The sequence below is a fragment of the Callospermophilus lateralis genome, chromosome 5 (assembly GCF_048772815.1).
Source record: "Callospermophilus lateralis isolate mCalLat2 chromosome 5, mCalLat2.hap1, whole genome shotgun sequence".
Lineage (NCBI taxonomy): Eukaryota > Metazoa > Chordata > Mammalia > Rodentia > Sciuridae > Callospermophilus > Callospermophilus lateralis.
The window spans coordinates 1947963-1961623 of NC_135309.1; positions in this window are offsets into that span (position 1 = coordinate 1947963).

Below are 13661 nucleotides of genomic sequence, written 5' to 3' on the forward strand. Positions count from 1 at the left end.
GGGGGTAGTCTTTTTAAATTGTACCTTATCCTGGGTTAGAGACTTGGGAGGAGTCTGTAAAAATAAGTAAAATCAAGTTAAATCGATAATTTGAGATGAAGGAGGAAGTAAAATTCTGGGCATTGGATTGAAAGAAAAATTTAATCTTAGAAGGATAATTATTTAAAACAAGGCTGAGGTAGGGAGAACTTTTAATTTAGATGTGAAAATTAAAGATTGAGATCTTCTTTAGTTGAGGAGAAAGGACTAAATTATTGGAATTTATTGTGCCTATGAGCATGGAATATTTCTCTGGTTAATATTTGCCTTGGAAACCTTGTCTGCCTCAGTGTTTTGTTGAATCACTACTTTGATGTTAAATAATTTACAGAGACTGGGTGCTTATTTCTGTCCCCTACCTCTTCCAAAAGCCAGTTCCTGTTTCAAAGATTGAGAACATATTTTGTCTAAGAGCTAATGATGAAATAAATAAAAAACATTTAATTAGTCCCCCAGCATTTGGGGAAGCTGTCAATGCCTCCCTCCTATTTTCTGGGACCAAAGGGACTTTACAGCAGTAACAGATGAAGTTATTATAAAGTTTTGAGTAAAAATGAGCAATCTGCATTTCTCATTATATTATGTAATTTAGTGTATAGTTATTTCTGATGCAAGTTTGTATACTATCACCTTTTATATGAATCATATTGAGCGATCATGCAGTATACCATATTGATCAAAGGACTACAGAATACTAAGAATAGCAAATAATTAATTGATCTGACAATTGATCCTATTACCTTATCAAGACAAAAATCTTCTAAACAAATTTTCAAATGAACACACTATAGACCTAAGAAAAAGGAAGTGCTTTTCTGAACATTCCTTTGAGTTTTATAGCATTTTGTCTTTTGTTAAGGTCTGTAAACAAGTCAGGATGGTGCCTGGCATTTTGCTAGAGGGAGTGGTTTGTGAAGTAATGCCAGTGAGCCATTAAGTGTGGAGATCCCTTATTGGTTGACTGCTGTATCTAGTTTATGTTAATTAAGATAAGCTGTGTATAATGTATATATACCCCTCCTGTCCTACAATAAATGGCTCCCACTCCTGCTGTATCAATCTACACAAGTTGCTCGTCACCCCCCAGTTGTTTTGCTGCAGCTGGACTGCGGCAGTCTTTCCCCACCTGTGGCCTTACAGGACAGTTCAGTCTCTATAGCAGAAAACTTGCTAGTGATTGGCTCATAATTGAGGTCCTTGCATTAATGTGGTGATAGTTGGGATGATTTTTAGACCCTTAGTATTCCAGGTATTTTCAGATGTTTTCCTGTTTTTTTTTTCTTTTGATTTTATATAAAACAACACCTTATATTAATTGGTAGCCCTTGTTTTATGTGAGAGAAAAATTTATTGTAAAAATGAATTCTGGAAGATGATTTTAAGAAGTAAATTGAAGATGCATGATTAGCTTTCTGGGTGGTTTTCTTTCTGGTCACATTAAATTATACATAATGAATTTTCTCCACACAGGTAGCAAGCACTTGTGGTATATCATTTCAGTACATTTTTTCTTCTTCTTTCCTCCTCCTCCTCCTCTTCTTCTTCTTCTTCTTCTTTTTTTATTCTTCTTTTTTCTTCTTCCTTCTTCTTCTTCTTCTTCTTCTTCTTCTTCTTCTTCTTCTTCTTCTTCTTCTTCTTTTTCTTCTTCTTCTTTCGTGAGGGTGGGTATTCCTTATTTTATTTCTTCAAATTTGTTTTTAAATTATTACATATAGCCAGAAAAATCCACAAATCGAAAGCGTACAACACAAACTAATCACATTTGAGAAATTAGTATCCAAGTCCATAAAGAAATAACCTCACTGCTCATTGTACGGTCATTGTTCTGTCCCAAGGTGAACTACCATTCTGACTCCAAATGTCATAGGTTAATCTGTTGTTTGAGTGAATTTAAATTCAATCAAACATAAGATGTCATTTTTGGTGTCTTCTTTAGCTCAATATAATGCCATGTAATATGTCCAAATTGATAAAAATAGCAACAATTCTTTTTTTAAATTTTTTGGTGAATATACCCAATTTATTTATCCATTCAGCTGATGAACATTTGGGGAGTTTGGGGATAATATTGTTGGGTAACCTTTTGATAGCTCATAAAGTTAACACTTTAGGTTGGAAGGAGAGCACAGTCTTATAATTATCAAAATAACTTCCAATTTTTTTTCAGAATAGTCCATTATTTAAAAAAAATAAAAAGCTGCAAAGATGATTCAATTTTTGCATTTTTCCTGTGTTTATGTTTCTCCCCTCTACAAATTTCTTTGCTTATTCTATACTACCCTCTCCAACTGAAGTTATCTTTTCTTAAATACCCATGAAAATATCAAGTCTTTGCCAAAAATAGTAGTGAAATTCTGATGTTAAAGTCTGTGGTGGTTCCCAGAAAGCTCTTGGTATAAAACATAGGATTATGACTTCACTGAGAGATCTAATAAAAGAAAACAAATTGCTTGCAAAGGAGGAATATTTGTACAGATGTTTTATTTCAAGTTTACCTCAAGAGTAAAGGACATTTCATGATTCAAGAAAAGGGTCAGCCTTTCAGCTTAGTCTCATTAAAAGGTGAAAATAGTTTAAAATTATAGATATTTTATAACTTTGTAGTAAAAATATCCTGCTTGCATGAGATACTACTTACAATAGCAGAATTTAGCATATGTAATGTTAGATTTTTTTTCTTTTAAACATTCTCATTAGAGATTCACTTTGATAAGTTGCTCACTGAGTTATAACAGTATATTACATTTTAAATACAGAAGAGAGGCAAGAAAGTAAAATGTTAACAAAGAGATCTTTGAGATTTGTCTTCTGAGGTCCAAATCCAGTTCTGTTATTCTCCATTATTTTGCAACTTTGGAAAAGTTACTTCAACTCTCTGAAACTCTTTCTTCATCTGTAAAACCATGGGTTATAATAGTAACTATCCCACAGATTTGTTTCAATTATTAAATAAAATGTTGCTCATAAAACAACTCACCTGGTCTTTGCCATATAGTAAAAAGTCAATAAATGTTGGCTATTATTACATAAGACAAAAATAAATTATATATAAAGATTTGTGTATTGAGAGAGAGAGAGAGAGAGAGAGAGAGAGAGAGAGAGAGATTCTGTTGAGTCTCTCTCTATAAGGAAAAATAAATGGCATTCATTGTGAGTCCAAGAAAGCTGATCCCAGATTTTCTCATTTTGCAAAAAAACTCCATAGACCTGACAATAAATAAATCTATCAGGAGCTTACTAATTCACTAAAGTGTGCCCTGCTTCTTTTTGCTCTAATTAAACATGGGAGGCCTTGAGACGTCCTGCTTCCTGTGTTCTCTTTTCCTTGGATGAATGGAGATGAGGTGTGGAGTCCTTACTTCTCTTCTTTGCAGCACCCTGAACCTCTACCTTATTCTCTGTCTTTGACACCTTTGGGGGCCTCCACTTGCATAGAGATTCAGATATATTTGAACATTCAAATAATGATATTTTATCATCAGGCTATGGTGACATCAATTTTGTTCTGTTATATCCCACCAGTTGAGTAAATCCCTCAATAATAAAATAGTCTAAACATGGTCAGCAGTATTCCAATAGGAAGCTTTTATTACTGGCCAGTGCTCACTCCAGAACAAAGAGCAGCCCCTACTGATGTTAGGGCAGGGTTCAAAAAAAAAAAAAAAAACACACAAAGCTACAGTTTGGTGGCATTTTCTCTGGTCTTATCAGCTTACAAAGACTCTAAGAACCTCAGCAAAATCTTGTCTCAAAATTAATTTTAAAAAAGAGGCACATGAGTGCATGCACATATTATCCAACACAGAATAAAGAAATAGCAAATCTTAAAAAAAAGAAAAGAAAAAAATTTAAAAACTTATGAAAAGAAAAAAATGGGTGAGAATAAAGTTACATTAGTATAGTGCTTGCCTCATGTGCACAGCGCCCTGGGTTCAATACCCAGAAGAAGCTCACAATCAAAAATAAACATACACACACAAACACACACACAGACACACACACTCACACAAATACACAAAATGGAAATATAGCTCAGTAGTTAAGCATCCCTGAATTAAATACTCAATATTATTTAAAAAATAAATAAGATAAAAGCAGAATTTCCATTTATTTCATACTGTTTGACGCCCCCCCTCCAATTGGAATAATATGTTTGAGAATAGACTTACAAAACTTCTAGCATGAACCTGAAGTAAACTAAAAAAAGGCTGAGAACTGAATTTAAAAAATTAAGAAACAAAATATATTTTTAATTTCTCATCAGAGAAGAAATTTTTAAATGGATATGTTTTATTACACACATATTAATAATGCAACATGCTTATGGATACTGCAACCAGAAAATTGTATCTGTATTACAACACTCTTGTAAATTGAAGCTGGGTTCAGTGGCATATGCTTGCAATCCCAGTGACTGTGGAGGCTGAGGCAACAGAATTGTGAATTCAAAGCCAGTCTCAGCAAGAGTGAAGTGCTAAGAAATGCTTTGAGAATCTGTCTCTAAATAAAATACAAAATTGGTCTTCAGATATGACTCAGTGTTCAAGTGCCTCTGAGTCAAATCCCTGGTTCAAAAAAAAGAGTTTTTCAAATTGAAAATATGAAATTCCACATAAGAAAATAAAGGGGAGAAGTAAATATGGCAATGTTTATGATCTATAAAACAAATGATACACAAATCTCCACTATAAGAATATCATCTGAGAGTATAACAACAACAACAAAAATACAAAAAAAGTAATAATACATTTTGGAACTTACTTTAAATCAGAGGATTTGTATTAGCCTCAAATTACAAATTGTTTTCAGGTCTTTGGCTGCTGTGCAGTGGCTGAGACCCAGTAAACAAGGTTTAGGGCTCCAGAAATTTAAAAAAAAAAAAAGATGTAAGGAGAAAGTGTAATAGTAGGGTTGCTTTATTTGAAGGCAACATTTGTCTCTAGCCAGACTCTAGATTCTAGACCTCAGTCCCTTACATTATTCCATAGAACATTTTTTAACTGCAGGTCAAAGAAGGCACATTGCCAATATTTTACCGAAGTAAGTACATAAACTCAAGCAAATGTTTATGACCTTGAGTATATACACTGAATAAATGTGTTATGACCTTTGCTACCTACTAAAATCCTAGCCCTCTGAAAGCCTTGCCACCTTGTAACACACTCAGTCACATTTGGCCCTATAAAAACCTCATGGCATTGAGTATTTTGCAACTTCTGCTGTAAAGAGCAGTGCTAACTTCTCCATTTTCAAGGTACTACGCAGAATGCTATTCATCTCTAAACCATACAGACAAAAAAACAAAAGAGTCTGGAGATCTCTTGCCCCATGTTTAACTTATTTTCATAAGTCCACAAATTCTGCTTGATTGGTAAAATGTGATGAAATTGGATACCTGGGACGACCCTGCCAGTAGTTCACTGGAGCCATTGGCTGCTCTTGTTTCATTTTATGCATCACCATTGACTGGATTTCCTGGACTTTATCCTCCTTCTCCTTCCCTGACTCAATCAACACTATGGGGAAAGTTGATGGGTATTTTCAAAGTATAGAGATCCTCCTCTACTGATTGTGCTCTGGCTTTATAGGCTTCTTGTTTGTCTTAAAATTTTCTAATTGTGTCAATCTCTCATCCATTTTGGTCAGTATTTTTTCTTTGTTTTTGTTCATTTGTTTTGTTTTGTTGATAATGGGGATTGGACTCAGGCACTTAACCCCTATGCCATTTCCCCAGCCCTGGTTTGTATTTTATATAGATGTGTGGTCTCACTGAGTTCCTTAGCACTTCACTTTTACTGAGGGTGGCTTTGAACTCGGGTTTCTCCTGCCTCAGCCTTCTGAGTAGGTGGGATTACAGGTGTGAACCACCACATCTAGCTTTGTGTCAGCTTTTTCTGTCACATAAATAGAAATCACTCATACTGTGGCCCTAGCACCTGCACATGGTCCTTAGGCTATTTCTACAAGCCATTTTTTCCATGCCCAGGGAATAAGGTCTTTGCTTTAACAAGTCCTTGACAGTTAAACTTGCTGGGTTCTTGTAAACACACAGTGCAATCAGAAGCCTTCCTTAAGTTTACAAGAAATGCATCCCTCATATCTTAGCTCTTCATAGGGGTAACATTCTAATAGGATTGTGGACACTGAGTGCTATAAGTTTCTTGATTGCCATAGGTGCTCCCTGCTCCACAAATCAACACCACTAATATATCAGGGCTCAGGTATCTCTCACCTGCAAAAGATCCTAAAGACTATTCCTGTTGCTTTGTGAGAGATCAGATTCAGGAAGCAATGGTTGGATCTCTAGAAGTTGAAATATATGAGGCACAGTACGCATAGTAGTCATGCTTATGCAGAAGTGGCCATAGCCTCCTGCATCATTGCATAGGAGATATATATATCTCAAAAACAGAAGGCCAAATTCAAAAATTTTACATAGTGAATACATGCTGAAAAATAAATATTTATGACCTTCAATACAAATACTGAATCAGAGTGTTTATTACCTTGAATACATAATAAAAACCAACCTGATGGAAGCATCAGCAAGACAGCATACATATAGCCATCATGGGCCTCTCTATCAATTCATATTTTTAGGATCCCTCATCACAAAATCCAAACATCTGAAGTCTTCTGTAATAATCCCTTAGCAAGAAGGCCAGAGCTCTGCATCCTCAGACAAAAACAGTGTATGCTTCAAAGTCATGTGACCAGAATACAAGACCCCTGCCTAGGATTACTAAAAGCCACCTCCAGATGGTACCCAGACAAGCTTATCATTCATGCAAATGATCATTGTCAGTTGCTTTTTGGCTGCAACTTCAGAAAGCATATGTGCTGAAGCCATACTAATATTTTTTAGCTCTTTTTTGTATTGTAGTTCCACAATCTTCTGTATTCTTTCTTTGTGGAGCACACCATTCTTTCAATATTTTTGTAGGCTTTCTGTCCTGGATCAGGAGCCAAGGACAGATAATATTTTGATAATAGTGGCTTTTACTTGTAACAACTTGTTTAAGCTCTTATTTTCTTCTTCTTCTCCTCCTACTTCTTTTTCTCTTCCTCCTCCTATTTTTTTTTTCATTTAAAGACAGGGTTTTACTGAGTTTCTTAGTGCCTAACATTTTTCTGAAGGTAACATTGAACTCACAATTCTTTTGCTGATAAACCCAGCCTGATTCCCTTTTAAAATTTAGAACCATCTCACCACAAAGACAGAAAAAGCTGATTTCAGCTTTACTCTAAATTACTGCAAATTCTGAACTTTAGGAGAATACCTGCCTGTGCCTTCAATACACCCATGCTGGGCTTTCCCTGATCAGATAGAAGCACTCTCTGAAACTTTAGTGATGCCTCATAAATCTTGGCCTTCCCTGGCAAGATAATGACCCTCTCTGAGGCTCAAATGACCTTCAGAAATTCTGATGCTTCGGCCAGCCCAAATATAACAAGCATTTGTGTTATGCTTGTCAGATTTTTGTTATCTGTAACCCCCACTTTGTGTAACTTTCTGGGCTATAAAGCTGGGCTGCAAGAAAGTTACAAGGCTGCCTTATTCCTGCGGTTTTAGTTGGAAGAGGCAGCCTGACTGGTCAAAATAATAAGTTTGCTTTAATTTGATTTTAATAGGAGTCAGTGGTCTTCTCTTTGCTTCCTGGTCTAATACTGCCTCCACCTCCTGAGTCACTTGGATTACAGGTGTGAGTCACTGTGCCTGACTTTTTTCTTTTATTTTTAATGTGAATAGTAGAAACTTTAAAGTTATACTTGTGAGTCACTTTTTTAGGGGGGAAGGATATGGGGATATTGATGCCTCAGGAAATTGCTAATGAGTTTAAAGCTCAAGCTGTTTTTAATAAGACCAGAGAACAGAAAAGCTAAATAAAAATTTAAAGTAACTGTGATATCATTTCCATAAATAAAAATATATACATATTTATTCAAAAATTTCTTTAACTATATATACAGTGATAAGTGTCAATGCACTTCTGTCTGGGTTAGGTTCTTCTATTTGGAGGAAACTCTGCCTTAAAATAACTCTATCCAGAGGTACTTAATGCAATTCTCAGCCACTCAAAATAATAACAAACAGGGTAGGGGGATTTCAGGTTTATGAAAAACACCTGTAATATATGTTAGCTGAAAAAGCATCACAGTAATAATGTATGCCCTCTCTGAAGACATATATCTATATATTATATATAAAAAGTGTTTGTGGTGTCCTGTAGTGAGGGTGCCCAAGTATAATAAACAGGTTTTTTTTGAAATATCATATGTTGTTGTAGATGGATACATTATTATTATTATTATTATTATTATTATTATTATTATTATTATTATTTTGTTTAAACACAAAGAAAAAAGAATTTATGACATTTGCAGTAAAACAAATGGTACTAGAGACCATGACGTTTAGCAAAATAATAGTCATTTGTTTTCTTTCATTTATGGAAGCTAGGTAGCAAAAAAAAATAAAATAAAAGGTAAGGGTGGATTGCCTGAAAATCAAAAGAAGAGCAGTCAAGAAAAAGGGAAAGAAGAAAAAAAGAAGAGGGAGATGGGGCTGCAGGGGAGTCAAATTGAAAAAATTCTATTGTGTGTATGTGTGAATAGTTTACAACAAATCTCAATATTATGTACAACTATAATACACCAATAAAATGTAGAAAAAATAAAATACTGAAAAAATGATTATGAAATATTCTTCAATATGGTAAGTCAGATCTTTTCTCAGAATAAGTGAAATGATTTCTTATGTCTGCAGACTGAAAAAGATGATAAATCTGCCTCAAATTTGACATGGGATAAGATATTAGAGGATATTACCTTTGGTATTCTGAACAGAGAATATTCAGAAATCACCAAACGCAAATGAATTTTAGGTAGAGAGTAAAGAGGCACATTCAGAGAGTTTAACTATGTTATTTACTATACCCCTGTTATCATCTCCCAGAATTGTAGAACCATGCATCATCTTCACAAATTTATTATTTGCATATTATCATTATATTTAACCAACAATTCTTGTGGGCCACAGACTTTACCCTCACATTTGTGCAAATATATATATACATATATATATATATATATATATATATATATATATATATATATATATGTGTGTGTGTGTGTGTGTGTGTGTGTGTGTGTGTGTGTGTGTGTGTGCAGGTGTTCTTCCAACATTTTTATAATTTTGTTCTGAAAATTTCTGTGATATCATTTCCCTTAAATTCACTTTTGTCACTTGAAGTGAGTGTCTAAATGCTCCATTTCATGTGGTTGAAAAAGAGGAGGAAATTGCAAGGCCCACCTGATTTGACTAATTACACATTAAATATTAAGACAAAAAAATGGTTTTTTGTTTCGTTTTGCTTTAATGTTGTGCTGGGTGTCCAACCAGCACCTCACACATTACACATTAAATATTAAGACAAAAAAATGGTTTTTTGTTTCGTTTTGCTTTAATGTTGTGCTGGGTGTCCAACCAGCACCTCACACATATTAGGAAAGCACTATTCCACTTAACCACAACCCCAGGTCCCACAGTTCTTCACTTATTCTTTTTTTGTGTGTCTATGGTGCAGAGGATTGAATTTTGTGGCTTTATATAAGTAAAGAAAGCACTATATTGACTAAGTTATATCCTCATCCCTGATCCTTAATCTGTCAACAATGAAAATGGGACAGTGCTTGAAGCCTTGTCTAATCAGTCTCTTAGGTGAGAAATGTCAAATCCTCACACAGCCAGTGATGTGGGGGTGGGATTCCACAATATTCTGTTCTCTTCCTGTCTGGAGCCCACCATTTTTTCAATATTTTTGTAGGCTTTCTATCCTGAATCAGGAGCCCAGGTTTCTTTGCTACACAGAAGCTGAAAATAAATCACAAGGAAAACATTGAGAATCCTGAAAGTCAGGAAATGGTAAGTGTTTGTTATCCTGGGACTGGGTAGAAAGGTTATTTGAAGCTGGTGGAAGTGGCAATGGCCGAAACTGGAAATAGTGGCTTGGGGCTCCTCATGGTTCTCTCCAGACTCAGGGGCCAGAGGGACTCTCAGTGACAGCTCAGGGTTCACCTGCCTCTGACTAGTCTTGTGAAGCTTAGATAAGCAGTTGAAAACCTGAGCATTTTGTTCCATCATTGTATGGAGTTTTCAGCTTCTTTCTGAAGCCCTTTGGAGGCATCAATGTACAACAAGTCCAGCATGTCCCCAGATTATTATCCCACTGTTGAAGCCTGGGATAATTATAAGGAGAGAATCCCAAATCCATTTGTTCTATTCATGCATGAGAGATACTATGGATTTTAGGGTTTGTTAACATGAGTTTTTGTTTTGTTTTGTTTTGTTTTTTGGTATCAGAAATGCAACTCAGAGGTGTTCATCCACTGATTCAGATCCCCAGCCCTCCCTTTTTTGCATTTTTATTTAAAGACAGGGTCCCTTTGAGTTTCTTAGGTCCTTACTAAATTGCTGATTCTGGCTTTTAACTCATACTCATCATGACTCCAGAGCTTTTTAAATGAAAGGGAAGCTTTATCTTAAATCCAAAACAAAAATTTGAAATCCAGAACTTCAGCTTAGGTCTTCATATGTCTAAAAATAAACCTGTACTTTTCTAGCTCTTTGTTAACATATCTCTTAGTAATGTCTTGCTCTGTTAACAGTGAATAAGTATAAAATAGAGTGGATTGTAAAATGACCATGTAATAAGGATAATGTTCCTCATTCAACCACACTTGGAAGCTAACTGGAAGATATGTTAATGAAGACCATTAAGGCCTATTTTAAATGTACAAATCCTTGAAATCTACTTGTGGGAACACCTCCAACAAAGTCCTTTGTTCCAGGGGTGATTCGAATGGAAGTTGAAGAAAGGAGTATGGGTCACAGAAAGAAAGAAAGTGAACCCATATGATAGTCAGGATGCCTTTTCTGAAGCCTATTTTAAATAAATTTTGCTTAATGTTCTGTCCAAAACCATCTGTAAACTTCTAAGATGGCACACCAAAATGAGTTATTCTTGTATCATTCCCCTTCCCACATGGTGGTCAGAAACTTATGTGACTCCATTTTTTGAGAAACCAGCTTCTAACTCAAGGGTCTTCCAGAGGGAGGGGGTTCCTAGGCACATATCCACCCTGCTGAGTGTTTCCCTGGAGAGATCTGCAGTGCCAGGTGTTCCTGACTCCATTATGCTATGTGAGAACCCATAGCAACCTCCTCACAACCACCAATCATCATGAGACAAGGAAATATCTGAAATTCCAGGTGACCCTCCAAGTAGTTTCAGTGATTAATAACATGCTTAGGCCACCCTACAGTTCAGTATATACCCTCTTTCAACCCCTCACAGCCTAATCCAATCAGTTCAAATATATCCACAACTTGACCTAACCAATAACACTTACCTAACTTGTTTCTGCCAGTGAATGTGCTAATCAATGTTAAGAGTTGTTGCTTGATTTTCCTGCAGTATGAAATAATTTGCTGTGTGATGTTGTGATGCATAGAGTATTCCCCCCAAACTTATAAATCCTCTGAACTAAGAGTCAGAACTCACTCCTCGGGACCGCTATGTCAGAAATGATTTGAGTCCAGGCTCTAGCTGCAATAAAGACTCTTGTGTGATTTCATCAGATTTGGCACCTGGAGATCTATTGGAGTCTCAAGAATCTGGGATTACATCAGAAGTTCTATTTCTTCTTGCTTAAATAAATTTTATTCTTTAAAATTTGTGAGACAAGCTTCCAGATGCAATTGGCAAAATGAGAAATTTTGTTTCATCTTAAAACTCCACTTTCAACATAATCAATTATTATTTTCCCATGTTTCATTTTAAATTAATGCATTATTTGTAATTCTCTAATCATTAGATCTAGCTAAGCTTTGTTCAGCTCTGATTTCTACAAAGACTAAGCCCTCATGAGAAATAATTTCACATTAACCAGATGTGAAACTTAGTAATTTACAAAGGACTCTTAAATCTGTGCAAAGTCCCACTCCTCAGAGAGTCTTGGGATTTTAAAAGACTACCCTCACTCAGCTTCTACTTTGGAAAAGAAAGTCATCAAAACAGAACCTGAAAATTTGTGATAGCTGTGATTCTCCTACTTTTCTCTGGAAATGGCATCAGATTTACGGATAATGCTCCATCATAGAAATAAGCCTTCATAGCCAATGTTGCCACATTCAGCTCATATTTCATAGCCAAAACATAAGAAATCCTGCGGCAGTCTGTGGAAACTAGGAAGAAAAAACAACAGCCACAAAAGAAAAAAATTGAGAGTTGCAATTTATATCACAAATATTGATCCATTCACATTCCTGTGTAAGTTGTTTTATGTGGAAAGGTTACAAGTAAATATTGAAAGAATTCATTGTTTCAGAATGTACAATGTATTTGTGTAATTTATAAAATAAAATATAGATGTTGAGACCTGCTTGGTCTAATAGATGTGGATACAGTTTGTTTTACTTAAAATTTTATTGTCTATTTTGTTTATTTAGTGTAAATATTATTATCAGATTTTAAAATCTTTACAGTCATAAAAAAATAAAGCTTAAGTAATAAAGTTATTGGAAAGGTTGCAGTGACTATAGAAAAATTAAAAGCAAATTCTCAATTTAAGCCAAAGAAAATATTGTGTATTTAATATTTGATGAAACTGATTTTGTTTACCAGGAAATATACAGTATTTATTTCATGATCTTTTGCTGTTTTAATGAGCACACATTTACACAATTAATTAGGGAAAAGTTAAAAAGAGAGCAATAAAGTAGAAAATCTCTCTTACCTAGTTCACTCAGATTGGATTACATAATTGCTGTTTAAGACATAACAAATATAGGAAGCTATTCCTTGGACAGAGCTTAAAAAAAGTGGACTAATGTGTAAATTAATTTAAACATTGGTATTGGACTAATGTGTAATTAATTTAAACATTGGTATTTCAGAATGTGTTATTTATGTGTTATTAAAGCCTTTGTTAAGTCACCATCTTTATCACATAATGTGATAAAGATGGTGACTTAACAAAGGCTATAGTAGATTGTTAGATTTTGTATTCAGAAATTTTTCTCCATGTATAAGAGTCAGACTAGTTGGCTCTCACTGGGGAATGTCTTCCCATTCAACCATCACAAGAGTGGAGTCAATGATCCATATTTGCAGGCATATTTCTATGGAAGTTCAGTTAACAGCTTTATTTTTTATTTTACAATTTCATTTGTGTACACCTTTCAGATTTTTGAATATAGTTATTTTTTGTGAAATTTATTTTAACTTAAAAGTATATTTTTAATTTCCCTATTAGTAGACTGTGTGTTCATGCACATTAATTTTTATTTTCTTTTTTAATATTTATTTATTTATTTATTTTTGCATTAGGATTCTTAATAAAATGTTAATAATGTATTGGCATACTTGTAGAAATTTCACATTTGAATCAATAGTAGGTACTAAAGTAATAGGAAAATCCAATGTCTGCCAATATCCATTTTTTCTGCTGATGGAAGATAAGATATTTGACAGTTTATATACTTATTATACATTCATCTAAACCCAGATATTGCTGAGAAGAGCATATGGATATTGAGTATATTTTTTATGTTTTTAGTT